This window comes from Dendrobates tinctorius, unplaced genomic scaffold (assembly GCF_039654945.1).
Source record: "Dendrobates tinctorius isolate UK_male_01 unplaced genomic scaffold, ASM3965494v1 ptg000250l, whole genome shotgun sequence".
Lineage (NCBI taxonomy): Eukaryota > Metazoa > Chordata > Amphibia > Anura > Dendrobatidae > Dendrobates > Dendrobates tinctorius.
Window position 1 is genome coordinate 58073345 of NW_027361917.1, and position 14156 is coordinate 58087500.

Consider the following 14156-nt stretch of genomic DNA (forward strand, 5'->3'; position numbering starts at 1 on the left):
TAGAAGCTTGCGCTTCCCATTTGTCTCCCTATAATCCCCTCTTGTTTTTGTATATTATGTAATCATTGCAGCTTGCACTGGTTCATGCTATGTGGAGGTGCTAATCAGGTTTTTTACTTTTCATAGTTTACCACTGGAAGTTGTGACTGCCTCCTTTCCTGACCGTACACTTCAGGGTACTTTTAATTAGTGCTGGCTCCTACCTGCCCATTTAAAATGTAGGCATGTTTGTTAAGTATTAAAGTAGGTACCCATCAGAGAATTGTCACCTTGTCATGGGTTGATGGGCATACTACATGGATTGGCCAATTTATGCGCGAAGAACCTGGCCCTTATACAGTTCTGCTGTGATCTCTTTTTGCATATTATGTAGTCATTGCAGCTTACACCTGTTCAGACTATGTGGAGGTGCTGGTCAGGTTTTTTGCTATCGCATATATACCAAGATGGTCCCAGGATGGGGTACATATATACAAGGATGGGGAACATAAACCAGAAAGGAGGCAAGGATGGGGGGAATATATACGTTGAAAGGGCCCAGGATGGGGGACATTAGTACACGACGAGGGATGTTACTACATAATGAGGGAAGGGCTCAACACGTATGTCCTTATATGATTTAAAACGCTACCAGGGACCATACATTTGACCAACATGCAGGGGTGGTAGGTCCAAAATTTTGCACAGAAAACCATCAAACTCTAGGTATGCCACTGACCAGGATGTCAACTGTGCCTGTGCAGTACACATACCATTTTGTGAAAAGGGGCTAAGGAACAAACTACATACCCTGAAATGTAGTATTTGGTATTGCTTGTTAATAAACAGCAGTATACTGGTAAAAATCATTCTACAGTTCAGTTACAAAATTCTGATTAATTATGCACTTTATAGTTTTAATTGATAATGTAATATATTTCTTCACTGAAGAAATGTACTTCGTAGGCATAAAATCTGTCACTGAGCTACATTATTTTGTTTTTCATGTTACTGGTAAATCACTCTCTGCACTGAAGAGATAATAATACAACATTTGATAACATAAAAATAATAGAGACCATAATTATATGCATGAACAGTATATAATGTCTAGGTGCCTGCATTGCTGTGTACCTGCATGAACTACCGAAAAGTATACAGTATACATTATATTTATTTATGTGCATGAAATCACTAGAAGTTAAGGAGCCGGTGGCAAACATCTAAATTGTAAATTACTGGAAATACTGGAATACAAACCCTCATTATATGGTACATTGAAGGAGAAAATGGAAAATTAATTGAAACTGGGTAGTAGATATACATGACAAAAGCTGTCTCATAGATTATGATTTCTATATCCAAAAAAACATATTTTTTAAGCATATTAGAACTCTTAAATAACTTGTAACAGCATGAAATTTTGATGAAACAAATGCATTTGTTGCCATAAGGCTCCCTCATCCATTATGGTTTTTCATTAATAAACAAAATGGCTTTTCCCTATTTCTTGACTGTGGTTTGCAGCTCAGTTCATGTATGTCAAGCTTCCGGATAAGATGGCCAATCTTTCTTAGTGTTCAGCAACATACATTTAATGCTTGTATTGTGATATGTAACTGTTATAAAAACGCATTTCCAAATCTTAAGAGAAGTTTCTGCAATCACTCAATCGGAACGGGAAAACAGTTTGCAAATTTGTGACACTGCAATGAACGCACTGTCAGGATTCATCTCTTTTTCTACTCATGTGCCAACTAGATTTACTTCTGCTTCTCTCAATGGTCTTTCCTGACAGTGGGATATGCATCATGTAGGATTATGATTGTATAATTTATGCTACTTCATGGTCATTCTCCTTAAAAGGTCCCATTGGTAAACAACGGTAACAGAATACTTTATGCAGGTAGTGCAATGGATGACTTTTTGCACAATTTAAATTCCCTTTTATGCTTTAGGTTCTCTTCAAATTTAAGAGCTTAATAAACGTAAGATGTAAAAAATAAAGAACATCCTTAAACTTAAATTACCGCTCACGTCTTAGGATGCTCCTGGTGCTCCCTATAAAAATGTTTTGTGGCCGAAAATTAAACAAATAAAAATGTCAACTTGGCCTGAAAAAAACAAGCCCATGTATTAGTTTGTTGGCCAAAATATGGAAAAATTATAGCTGTCAAATATGGTGATGCAAAAACTAGTTTTTGCAATAAAAAGCATTTTTTAGTGTGTGACAGCAGCCAAACATAAAAACCATATATAAATATGGTATCACTGTAATCACCCCAACCCAAAGAATAAAGTTATCTAATCACTTATACTGCATGGGAAATAAAAAAATGAATAAAATAAATTCTTCACCTGTTGTTGATTTGGTCATTCTGCCTTCCAAAGTCCGCAGTAAGGCTTGGCTCACATTTATTGTGCACTCTGCGCTGAGCGGTGGATTTCTTGTAAATTACTGAAATGTATGATTCAGACAGAATGCCAGTTGGAAGAATTTATAATGAGGCATATGAAGACACTGTGGACTAAGTCTGGCCAGTGTTCCGGAGGTGTCCATCTTTTTTTAGGCCTGCAAAAAAGTACCAAATGTTAGGTGTCAGGAATCTCCCGTTGTGCTGCTCTGGTGATGTGGCAGCTTCGGATAGATCCATGGGCAAGGTTCTGTTCAACTGGACATGAGCCTAGTGTATAAAAGGCTCTCAGAGGCGCATGTTGGTGTGTTAGTATCATATGTGTTATGGTCTGAGCGTGGATACTCTACCAATCTGTCTGTATGCTGTGTGAGTCTGCCTAGCCTTGGGACTGGACACATTGGCAGGCAGTTAGCGTCAGTGGGGGCAATTAGCTCTTGACTTAGCACCTGATTCCTACACGTGTGCGGTTAGCACAGTGGAGGTACAGGGCAATTTCAACCCTTAGTCAGGGTATTATATCTAGCATCATTGAAGTTTCACATGCTATCCCTGTGATGTTTAACAGGGCATTGCACTTAGAATTCTTTTCTTCTGTTCCTCTCTGTGGACCAACAGAGCTTGGAACTCACCACTAAGTGGTGTTAACTCTTTGTGCGCAAGCAATCGCTCTCTGTGTGTTCCATCATTGCTTACTAGCAGTAGTTTTACATCTCTGCACAGTGGACCCAGGATTGCAATAGCACTTTATTATTAATTTTTATTTAGTGCAATCTGTCAACCCTAACGCATTGACCACAATGTTGTGCACTACTGAAAAAAATGACAACGCTGAACAGAGTTCAGACAGAGTCCAGAGAAACTCTGCTGACTCACTAAAGTGAATAGCTCCTTTTGGGGTTTCATCTGAATCATGTCATTCAGAGATTTAGATGGTAACACTGATTTAAGTGCTCAGCGTAGTGTGCCAGATAAATGTGATCCCAAACTTTATGTAAAATGTTCCTAGTAAAAGCTTCAACTAAATCTACAAAATAGGCAAGTATTAACTTAGGTCTGTCATCTGTTAACAGAAATATGAGGGGCCTCCACATAACTTATAGCATAAAGGCTCTCGAAAAGCAAAATGGTTCATCCCCCAAAATAATTTCAGCAAATTCTGCTCTCCCAAATTCAAATGACCCCCTCCATTATGAGCAACACAGTGTGCCTAATCCCAGTTAGTGTCTACATTTTTGGCACTTCTGTAACAATGAGAGTCCATCTAATTTACAGTTGCACAATGTACGGGTACTACAACGCACTGTTTACTACAACGTACTGGTAACTACAATGGCAGCTTGCAATTTTCAATCAGCAAAATCCACTGATGCTTGTTTCCGGAAAGCACTCATGGAGTCAAAATCATTACTCCACCAATAGATAAATTCCCAAAGGGGTATAATTTCCAAAATGTGGTCACTTGAGGGGGAATCTGCTCTTCTAGCACTTAGGGGCTCTGTATATGGAGTCTGCATACTATTCTAGGAAAATCTGCCCTCCAGGAGGCAAATAGTGTTCTGTCCCTCCTGAGTCTCACCATATGGCTAAGCAGTACTGTACAGCCACATATAGGATATTTGAATTTCTCCATTCAGCAGAAATTGTTAAACAAAGTTTGGTGCTTTTTACCCATTTCCCAGTGTGAAAATGTAAAATCTGGGGCTACAACAAAATTTTGGTGGTAAAAATGTAATGATTTTTTTCTTCACTGCCTAATGGTATTAAATTCTGTGAGCCACCTATGGTGTTAATATGACCATCACACCCATAGATGAATTTATAGAGAGGCAAAGTTTGTAAAATAGGGTATCTTATGGGTGGTTCTGCCAATGTGACATAGCACCCTCAAACTAGTCCTGCAAAATCTAAATGCCAATATAGCACTTATTCTCTTCTGAGCTTTGCATTGTGTCTCAAAAGTAGTTTTAGATCACTTTTGGGGTATTGACATACTCAGTAGAAATTGCGCAACAAATTTTGGGGAATATTTTCTCCTATTCTTTTGTGGGGAAAAATATATTTTTTATTTTCACAGATCCACGTTGTAAAATTCTGTGAAACACGTGTGAATTCAATGTGCTAACCACACATCTAGATAAATTCCTTGAGTGGTCTAGTTTTCCAAATGGGGACACTTCTGTTTAAGCACATCAAGGGCTCTCCAAGCAAGACATGACACCTGCAGACTATTTCATCAAAGTGTGCATTGAAAACCATTACTCCTTCCTTTCTAAGCTCTGCCATACCCCCAAACAGTGGTTTTCTTCCTCATTTGGGGTATCGTCATATTGAGAAGAAATTGCATCACACATTTTAAGGTCCAATTTCTTCTGGAAAAAAATGGGGGTAAAAGAACATTTTTGTGAGAAAAATTAGCTTTTATTTATTTTCACGATTCTGTGTTATAAACTTCTATGAAGCACCTGGGCATTCAAGGTCCTCACCAGACAAATTCCCTGAGGGGTCTAGTTTCCAAAATGTTGTCACTTGTGGGGAAATTCCACTGTGCTCATCAGGGACTCTCCAAATTAGACATAGTGTCCGCTTAATAATCTAGCAAATTTTACATTCAAAAAGTTAAATGGCACTCCTTCCGTTCCAAGCCCTGCCGTGTGCCCAAACAGTGGTTTTCCCCAACATGTCAGGTATCGTCGTGCTCAGGATAAATTATACAACAAGTTTTCGGGTAGATTTTCCCATGATACGTTTGTAAAAATAAAAAAATGGGTCTAAATTAAAATTTCTGTGAAAAAAGGTAAATGTTAATTTTTTTCCTTCCACATTCCATTAATTCCTGTGAAGCACCTGAAGGGTTAATAAAATTCTTGAATGTAGTATTGATCACATTGAGGGGTGCAATTTTTATAATGGTGTCACTTTTGGGCATTTTCTTTCATATAGACCCCTCAAAGTCACTTCAAATGTAATGTGGTCCCTAAAAAAATGTTTTGTACATTTTGTTGGAAAAATGAAAAATCGCTTGTCAACTTTTAACCCTTAAAAATTCCTAACAAAAACACATGTTTCAAAAGTTATGCTGACATAAATTAGACAAACAAATTTCCATTTTTTTTACAAATAAACACCAGTCATATCAAACTTATTTTTCTACTATCAAGAAGCACAATATGTCATGAAAAAACATTCTCAGAATCAGTGGAATCCATTGAAGCGTTCCAGAGTAATTACCACATAAAGTGACACTTGTCAGAATTGTAAAATTTTGCCTGGTCGTGAAGATAAAAATAGGCTTGGGGTGAAGGGGTTAATAAGTTATAAAGAGACATGGATATAGGCCCCTCCCCAGCCTAATCAGACCAAAAAATTGCACATCCTTTAGATACATCATTACTGGCGCTTAACTTCGACTTTTCCCGAATTCACTGGTGCATTGGCAATGAGGGTAATAAGATTGTTAGTTTGCCCAGGGGTTAGTAATAGAGAAGCGTTTGTTATCCATCCCCATTACTAACCCCATAGACAAAAGAAATAAACACACAGAAAATTCTTTAATTGTAAAAAGAAATAAACATACACACAGAAAAGTCATTTAATTGTAAAAAGCACTCCCAGACAATTACCCTCTTTTAACCATTTATTACCTCCAAAAAATAATTCACAGGGTCTGCCGTAATCCATAATATGGAGGTCCCATGACAATCCCAGTCTTTTTGTCCTGTCTATGGAGCATAGTTTAGAGAACACAGATCCATGGAGCTGCATGCTGCTGGCTCTCACACTGCACTCCGCAAGAACCCTGCTGCTGTGAACTGAGGTAACATCACTAAGGAAACCTCAGTTTACAGCGGTCAGTTCTCATGAGAACCAGACGTTGTAAACTGAGATAACCTTAGTGATGTTACCTCAGTTCACAGCTGCCATTTCTTACAAGGGCAGTGCAGGTGCTGGACTCATGAGCTACCGCTAATCAGTCTGGCACTTGCACTGCCTTCATGAGGACCATCAACTTTCAAATGTGGTAACCTTAGTGACATCACCTCAGTTCACAGCAGCTGGGTTTCTCACAGAATGCAATGGGAGACCCAGCAGTGACTGCAGCTCCAGTGTAAAGAGCTTCATTCTCTGAATGGGGCTCCATACACTGGACAAGAGTAAGAAAATCCTTGTGTGACCTCCATATTAAGGATTAAAGAAGCCTCCTATGTTTTATTTTTTGGGGGTAATAAGTGGGTAAAAGAGGAAATTGTCAGGGAGTGCTTTTTACAATTAAAGGACTTTTCTGTGTGTATGTTTATTTCTTTTGATCACTGTGTTAGTTATGGAGGTGTCTTACAGATGCCTCTCCATTACTATCCTGTGTACTTGATGTCAGTAAATATTACACAGGGACATCAACCCCCACAATCCCATTATCCCGATTGCCACAGCACCAGGGCTATCAGGAAGAGCCAATATCCATGGGCCTTCCCAGCCTATTAGCATCAACCCTCAACTGTCTGCTTTGCCTTAGCTGGTTATTAAAATTAGGAGTGCCCTAAGTCATTTTCTTTAGTGTTCCCACTTTTTTCATAAACATCAAAGGCAAAGCAGGCAGCTGTAGGCTGAAATTGATAGCCTGGGAATGTCCATGGATTTTTTATCCTTCTATGCATAATAAGGCCAGCTCACAGCTGTCTGCTTTCCCTTGACTGGTTATTAAAAATAGGGGGGACCCATGGCTATTGGACCATACCCAACCTACAAATATCAGCCTGCAGCCACCCCAGAAGTGGTGCCAGTTCTTAGCTTCAGTCCATCCCTACTGCCCTGACGCAGTGGCAATAGAGGTAATTTTTGGGTGGTTTATGTCAGCATATGGCTGACACCAAGCACGTGGGTAAGTGATGGAGATGTCTCAGTCAGACATCTCCATTGGTAACCTATTAGTAAAAAGAAATTAACACACACATGGAAAAGTCTGTTATTTGTTAAAATCACTTCTCGACAGGGACCCTCTTTCATCAATTTGTTAAAGCTAAAACTCCCCTGCAGTTCTGCTGTACTCCACAATGAGGTCTGACAACAAGCCATGCCTAAAATTCCAGCACATGGAGCCCCATTCAGAGAATGGAGCTTCATAGGCACTAGCTGCAGCAGACTCTGCCAAATCTCACAGAGGTCTGCAATACCCGGAAGTGTGTGTGACCAGCGGTGAGGTCAGTAATGTTCATCACTTACCTTCAGTCATAGCTGCTGTGCTACGAGCTTACGTATTTTGGCCAAAATATCAACTAATACCTCACATTTTTTAAATGTGTTTTTTTGCACTTTATTTTTCAGGGTGCAGTTGGGCCCATTTGGTCTTGTAAACTGTGGTGACTGTTTACATGGGATGCATTTTGATAGCGCTGGGCAGCCCGCCTGATCTAATAGAAGAGCGTAATTAATAGGCTGCTAACCTGGATATTGTGCATTGCCATAGTGTGAACATCGCCGCATACAAGTCATCATTGTTCATTAACATACCAGGCAACCGCCCCCTCCATGAATTGGTAGGTTGTGAGCAGTTGTTTCATCTGTATTCTTGCACCTGTGTTGCCGCCATCTTAACTATATGCGTCCACTGCATTCTCATTTGTTTGGAGGCCTGGGCAGGTAAGCATCTCTGCCTTTTTTGCTGTGTTTTTGAATTTTTGGAGAATTTTTAAGTCCTTTATTTGTGCTATTTCTGTTTACTGTGTGACTGTGTGGGAAACAGTGGCTTTAACTGGTGGTAATGTTACTGATGTCATCGCCGATCACAGCTGCTCATTTACATACTGTCCTCTGTGTGACAGCGTGTGAATTCACAGCGATCCGAAATACCCAGCGGCTGACTTCAGTAAGGTTACTGCCGGTCAGAGCCGCTGTTTCCCACACTGTAATAAAGAGGACCGCTTGAGAATCACTGGCTGTTTGGGACCCCATTACCTTAAAATGTGGCACACAAAATAACAAGAAAGTGTGGGCACCTACCCGATCCCTTGAACTAGGTGCACTCTAGGCTATTCCTGTCCCAAGGATTACCATGGTTCATGGATTTACCAGGGTCTCGAACCTCACCATGCTTCTATATTTACCCTTATCTGTTCCCTCACTTACCCAGGGAGGTGTGAGGCCCGAAGTGTATTGGAAAACAATAACCATCCAGAGTTTAACAGGAATAAAAGAAAACTACAATAATACAAATATGCTCAGAAAATAGCGGAGTGATAAAAAGGAGTGGAATAGGAGGCACAAACCAAATGGGAGAGGATAAAGATAAACACACAAACCATCTCCAAGCAGCGATCTCCTGAAAAACTCTCCAAGTGCCTACTCCAAACACTGAACTTCATCTTCAATTCCAAACCATAAAGTGGAACCACTATCAATGGCAACTCCCAAGTGCCAGTGGTGAGCACATATACCAGTGGTAAGTGGCCAACACAGAACGTCTGGGAAAATTCAGGATAGAGAGCTCCAAGAGACCAACTGAACTGACTGACCCTTTGACAAAGCAGGGAAAACCTGCACTGTTTAATAGGATGGTGAAGCAGTTCTAATCAGTGCAGGAGTCCATGTAACCAGACGCCACAGTCTTCTGGCCCCTCTGTGTCATGGTATCCCAGTGACAGAATGGGGTTTGGTTTCTGAATCAAGTTTGGGTACCATTCTAGTATCCAAACCAAAACTTTGTTTCTAAAGTTTGACTGAATCCAAGGAACCCAAACATCTACGTGACGCCTCATCCCTAGTGTGAGTACTAGGCATTCGATCAGCAAAATCTGCTAAGACTAGGTAACATAACTAGGAATGGGCGAATCCTGAAATACTCGGAATCGCTAGACTCTAACGAGTCCGACTCGGAAACTCGCTACTCGTTGCGAGTCTAGCGAGTCCAATGTTAATGAATGGGGATGCGAGTATTGCAGCGATTCCTGTGCTGCCATTTTTTTTGTTCCGCTTACTTCCCGCATGTGGCTGTGCACACCATGCGGAAAGTAAGCAATTGAACAATTGCGGATGGTACCCACGGTCCGGAGGAGAGGAGACTGTCCTCCGGGCTTTGGGTACCATATCCCTGTAAAAAATAGAATTTAAAAATAAAAAATATTGTTATTCTCACCCTCCGACGTCCCGCGCAGCCTTCCCGCCTCTCCACGCATCCGTTCCCAGTAATCCTTTGCGAAAATGCCCGCGATGACGTCCGGTATCGCGGGATCGCGAAGTCTCGCGGTCATTCTCGCGACGTCATCGCGAATTACCGCGAGACATCGCGATTCCGCGAGAACGGACGTCATCGGGGGCATTTTCGCAAAGGATTACTGGGAACGGATGCGTGGAGAGGCGGGAAGGCTGCGCGGGACGTCGGAAGGTAAGAATAACACCATTTTTTATTTTTTTTTACATTCTATCTTTTACTACTCATGCCGCATAGGCGGCCTCAGTAGTAAAAAGTTGGTCACACTTGTCAAACACTATGTTTGACGAGTGTGACCAACCTGTCAATCAGTTCTCCAAGCGATGCTACAGATCGCTTGGAAAATGCTAGCATTTTGCAAGCTAATTACGCTTGCAAAATGCGTTTTTCCGCGGGAAAATCGCGGGAATTTAAAATGCGAATTTCCCGCGGAATGGAATTCCGGAATTCTAGCGGTAATTTCCGCGAGAGTTCCGGTACGTGTGCACTTAGCCTTATTTGCATTGGACTCGTTACTGTGCGAGTAATCGCTTGGAAACTCGCAGAGTACCGACTCCTGCGAGTCCCCTACTACTCGCAGAGTAACGAGTCCTAACGAGTAGATTCGCCCATCCCTAAACATAACTTATCTTTGTAATAAGGTCATTTGCTATAAAATATTTCACCATTTTCTTTTATATCATGGGTCTAAAACTATGGCTATCCATTACTCATTGCTTCATGTTAACAATAATTCTTTCCCCAAACAAACACTGTAGCACACATCTTGCCATGCTTGCTAGCATAAGTAATTGTCCTGTTGTTTCTTTGTCAGCACCCAGCTGTGACTGTTGGATGTTGTGACCGGTGTCATCATCATCTCCATTTTCACTCTGACTTTCTGCCTTGTATCAAGCCTTTACCAAGTCTATGTCCCCAGTTACTGTCACCAGCTGATCAATTTCCTATTATTCAGTGAAATAGTTTACCTCAAGCGCTGTCAAAGCAGAATTGTCCATGTTTTCAAAAAGACACTGAACCTTTTTTTGAGAAAATAACTTAAACGCATATATACAGTGGGTACGAAAAGTATTCAGACCTATTTAAATTAGGGACTTCCGATCCCGGAAGTCCCATTCAAGTCAATGGGACAGAAATTTCGGAATTTTAAAAACCCCTTTCGTGCCTTGTACATCCTGTTCGGGAGGGGGGAAGAGTGTGGGCGGTGCATGGGCAGACACTGTGCGTGTCTGTGTGTGCGGGTGGGGTCTGTGCGGGCCTCTCAGGGGTCTGTACAGGCCTCTCGGGGGCCTGTGGCGGCCTGTCGGGGGCCTGTGCTGGCTGTCGGTGGTCTGTACGGGCCTCTCGGGTGCCTGTGCTGGCTGTCGGTGGTCTGTACGGGCCTGTCGGGGGCCTTTGCTGGCCTGTCGGGGGCCTATGTCGGCTGCCGGTGGTCTGTACGGGCCTCTCGGGGGCCTGTGCCGGCTGTCGGTGGTCTGTTCGGGCCTGCCGGGGGTCTTGTGTGTGTGCAGGCATCGTCCAATGGGACTACAAGTCCCATCGGGCGATGCCTGCTACAATGACAGTGATTGACACATTAGCCAATGATGTGACAGTAGTAGTCCCATCATCCGGCTAATGTGCTGAATGTAAACAAACAAACAAACAAAAACATACTACATACATACTACATATATACTACATTCATACAACATACATACATACTACATACATGCTACATATATACTACATTCATACAACATACATATATACTACATACATGCTACATATATACTACATTCATACAACATACATACATACATACTACATACATGCTACATATATACTACATTCATACAACATACATATATACTACATACATACTTCATATATACTACATTCATACAACATACATACATACTACATACATGCTACATACATACCTCATTCATACAACATACATACATAGTACATACATACTACATATATACTACATTCACACAACATACATACTTACTACATACATGCTACATACATACTACATTCATACAACATACATACATAGTACATACATACAACATACATACATACTACATACATGCTACATATATACTACATTCATACATACATACTACATACATACTACATACATGCTACATACATACTACATTCATACAACATACATACATAGTACATACATACAACATACATACATACATACATGCTACATATATACTACATTCATACATACATACTACATACATACTACATACATGCTACATACATACTACAGTCATACAACATACATACATAGTACATACATACTACATATATACTACATTCATACAACATACATACTACATACATACATACAACATGCTACAGACATACAACATACATACATACATACTACATACTGCATACATACTACATACTGCATACAATACATTCATACAATACATCCATATAGACATACAGTACATACAACATAGAGTACATACTCACCAATACTTGTCACATTGTTCCCCGAAGCCAGTGTCATCTGTGGAAAAATATGAAAATAACAAACAAGCCATATACTCCCTGATCCGCAGAAATCCACACATGTCCCACGCCGATCTCCCGTGGAGAGCAGCAGCATCAGCTGATGCGACCGCTCTCTACGGGGCTCCAGGAATCCAGTGACAGGAGGTAGGTATCCTTCCGCACTGTATACCTCTGCCACTGTAAAAAAATAGTCCCTGGTCTCACTTTATGGCAAATGCTGCGTGGGAACTTTTTCACACAGCAATGCCAAAAGTGAGACCAGGGACTATTTTTTTACAGTGGAGGAATACAGTGCAGAAGGATACCTACCTCCCGTCATTGGATTCCTTGAGCCCCGTAGAGAGTGGTCGCATCAGCTGATGCTGCTGCTCTCCACGGGAGATCGGCGTGGGACACGCGTGGATTTCTGCGGATCATGGAGTATATGGCTTGTTTGTTATTTTCATATTTTTTCATAGATGACACTGGCTTCGGGGATCAAAGTGACAAGTATTGGTGAGTATGTACTCTATGTTATATGTACTGTATGTCTATATGTATGTATTGTATGAATGTATGAATGTATTGTATGCAGTATGTATGTAGTATGTCTGCAGCATGTAGTATGTATGTATGTATGTTGTATGTCTGTAGCATGTTGTATGTATGTAGTACATATGTAGTATGTACTATGTATGTTGTATGAATGTAGTATATATGTAGCATGTATGTAGTATGTATGTATGTTGTATGAATGTAGTATATATGTAGCATGTATGTAGTATGTATGTATGTTGTATGAATGTAGTATATATGTAGTATATATGTAGTATGTATGTATGTTGTATGAATGTAGTATATATGTAGCATGTATGTAGTATGTATGTATGTAGTTTGAATGTAGTATATATGTAGCATGTAAGTAGTATGTATGTATGTTGTATGAATGTAGTATATATGTAGCATGTATGTAGTATGTATGTATGTTGTATGAATGTAGCATATATGTAGCATGTATGTAGTATGTATGTATGTTGTATGAATGTAATACAGTATATGTAGCATGTATGTAGCATGTATGTATGCTGTATGAATGTAGTATATATGTACTATGTAGTATGTATGTAGTATGTTTTTTTTTTTTACATTCAACACATTAGCCGGATGATGGGACTACTACTGTCTAGAGATGAGCGACTTTGCCTTTTTTCGAGTCGAGTTGGGTTTCGCGAAACCCGACTTTTGCAAAAGTCGGGTCGAACGAAATTGGCCGACTATAGGGAAAAGTCGGGGGTCCGACTGAAACACAAAACCCAATGTAAGTCAATGGGGAAGAAAAGTCGGCAGTGAGAGGAGGACAGGAAACACACTTACAGTGCCCATTTGAATGCCAAAAGTATAAATTCTTATTACTGAAGCTTGCCACCCTTTATTTATTTCATAATACTAGTTACGCACTGAACACAGCAGAGAAATAGTGGTATACTATAAAGAAAAATACTTCACTTTTTACATCTTATGACGAGGCCCATCTATTTCTCCATACAGAATCATTGGTCCCATATAATGTTTGAAACAGTATATGATGAGCTCCACATAATGCTACAGTATATGTTGGTCCCCATGGATGAAGCTCCACTGTCTTATGGGCCCAAATAATGCTCCATACATAATGGGCCCCATTTCTAATGCTCTAGTGTATAATGGGCCCTGTAAATGCTGCTCCAGTGTCTGATGTCCACCTTTGGAATGTTCCAGTGTTTGGTGGGCCCCATCTATCATTCTCCAGAGTATAGTGCTCCCCATAAATTGCTTCCCCAACATTGAAAACAATGAAATAAGTCTCCTCGCTAGGGAATCCATGTACTAGTCTGGACTCCTCATCGTCCCCATCTTCCATCTCACTGCACAGTATTTCAACCTTGTAAGTGCTGTGATCCTGAACAAGTAGGGGGGGCCCACTCGTTGGCGACGGCACTGGCACAGGGCCCCTGATAGTACGGTGGTGTGTCTGACAGCGGGGAGAGCTCTGAACCTGACTGCTGAGGAGCTGC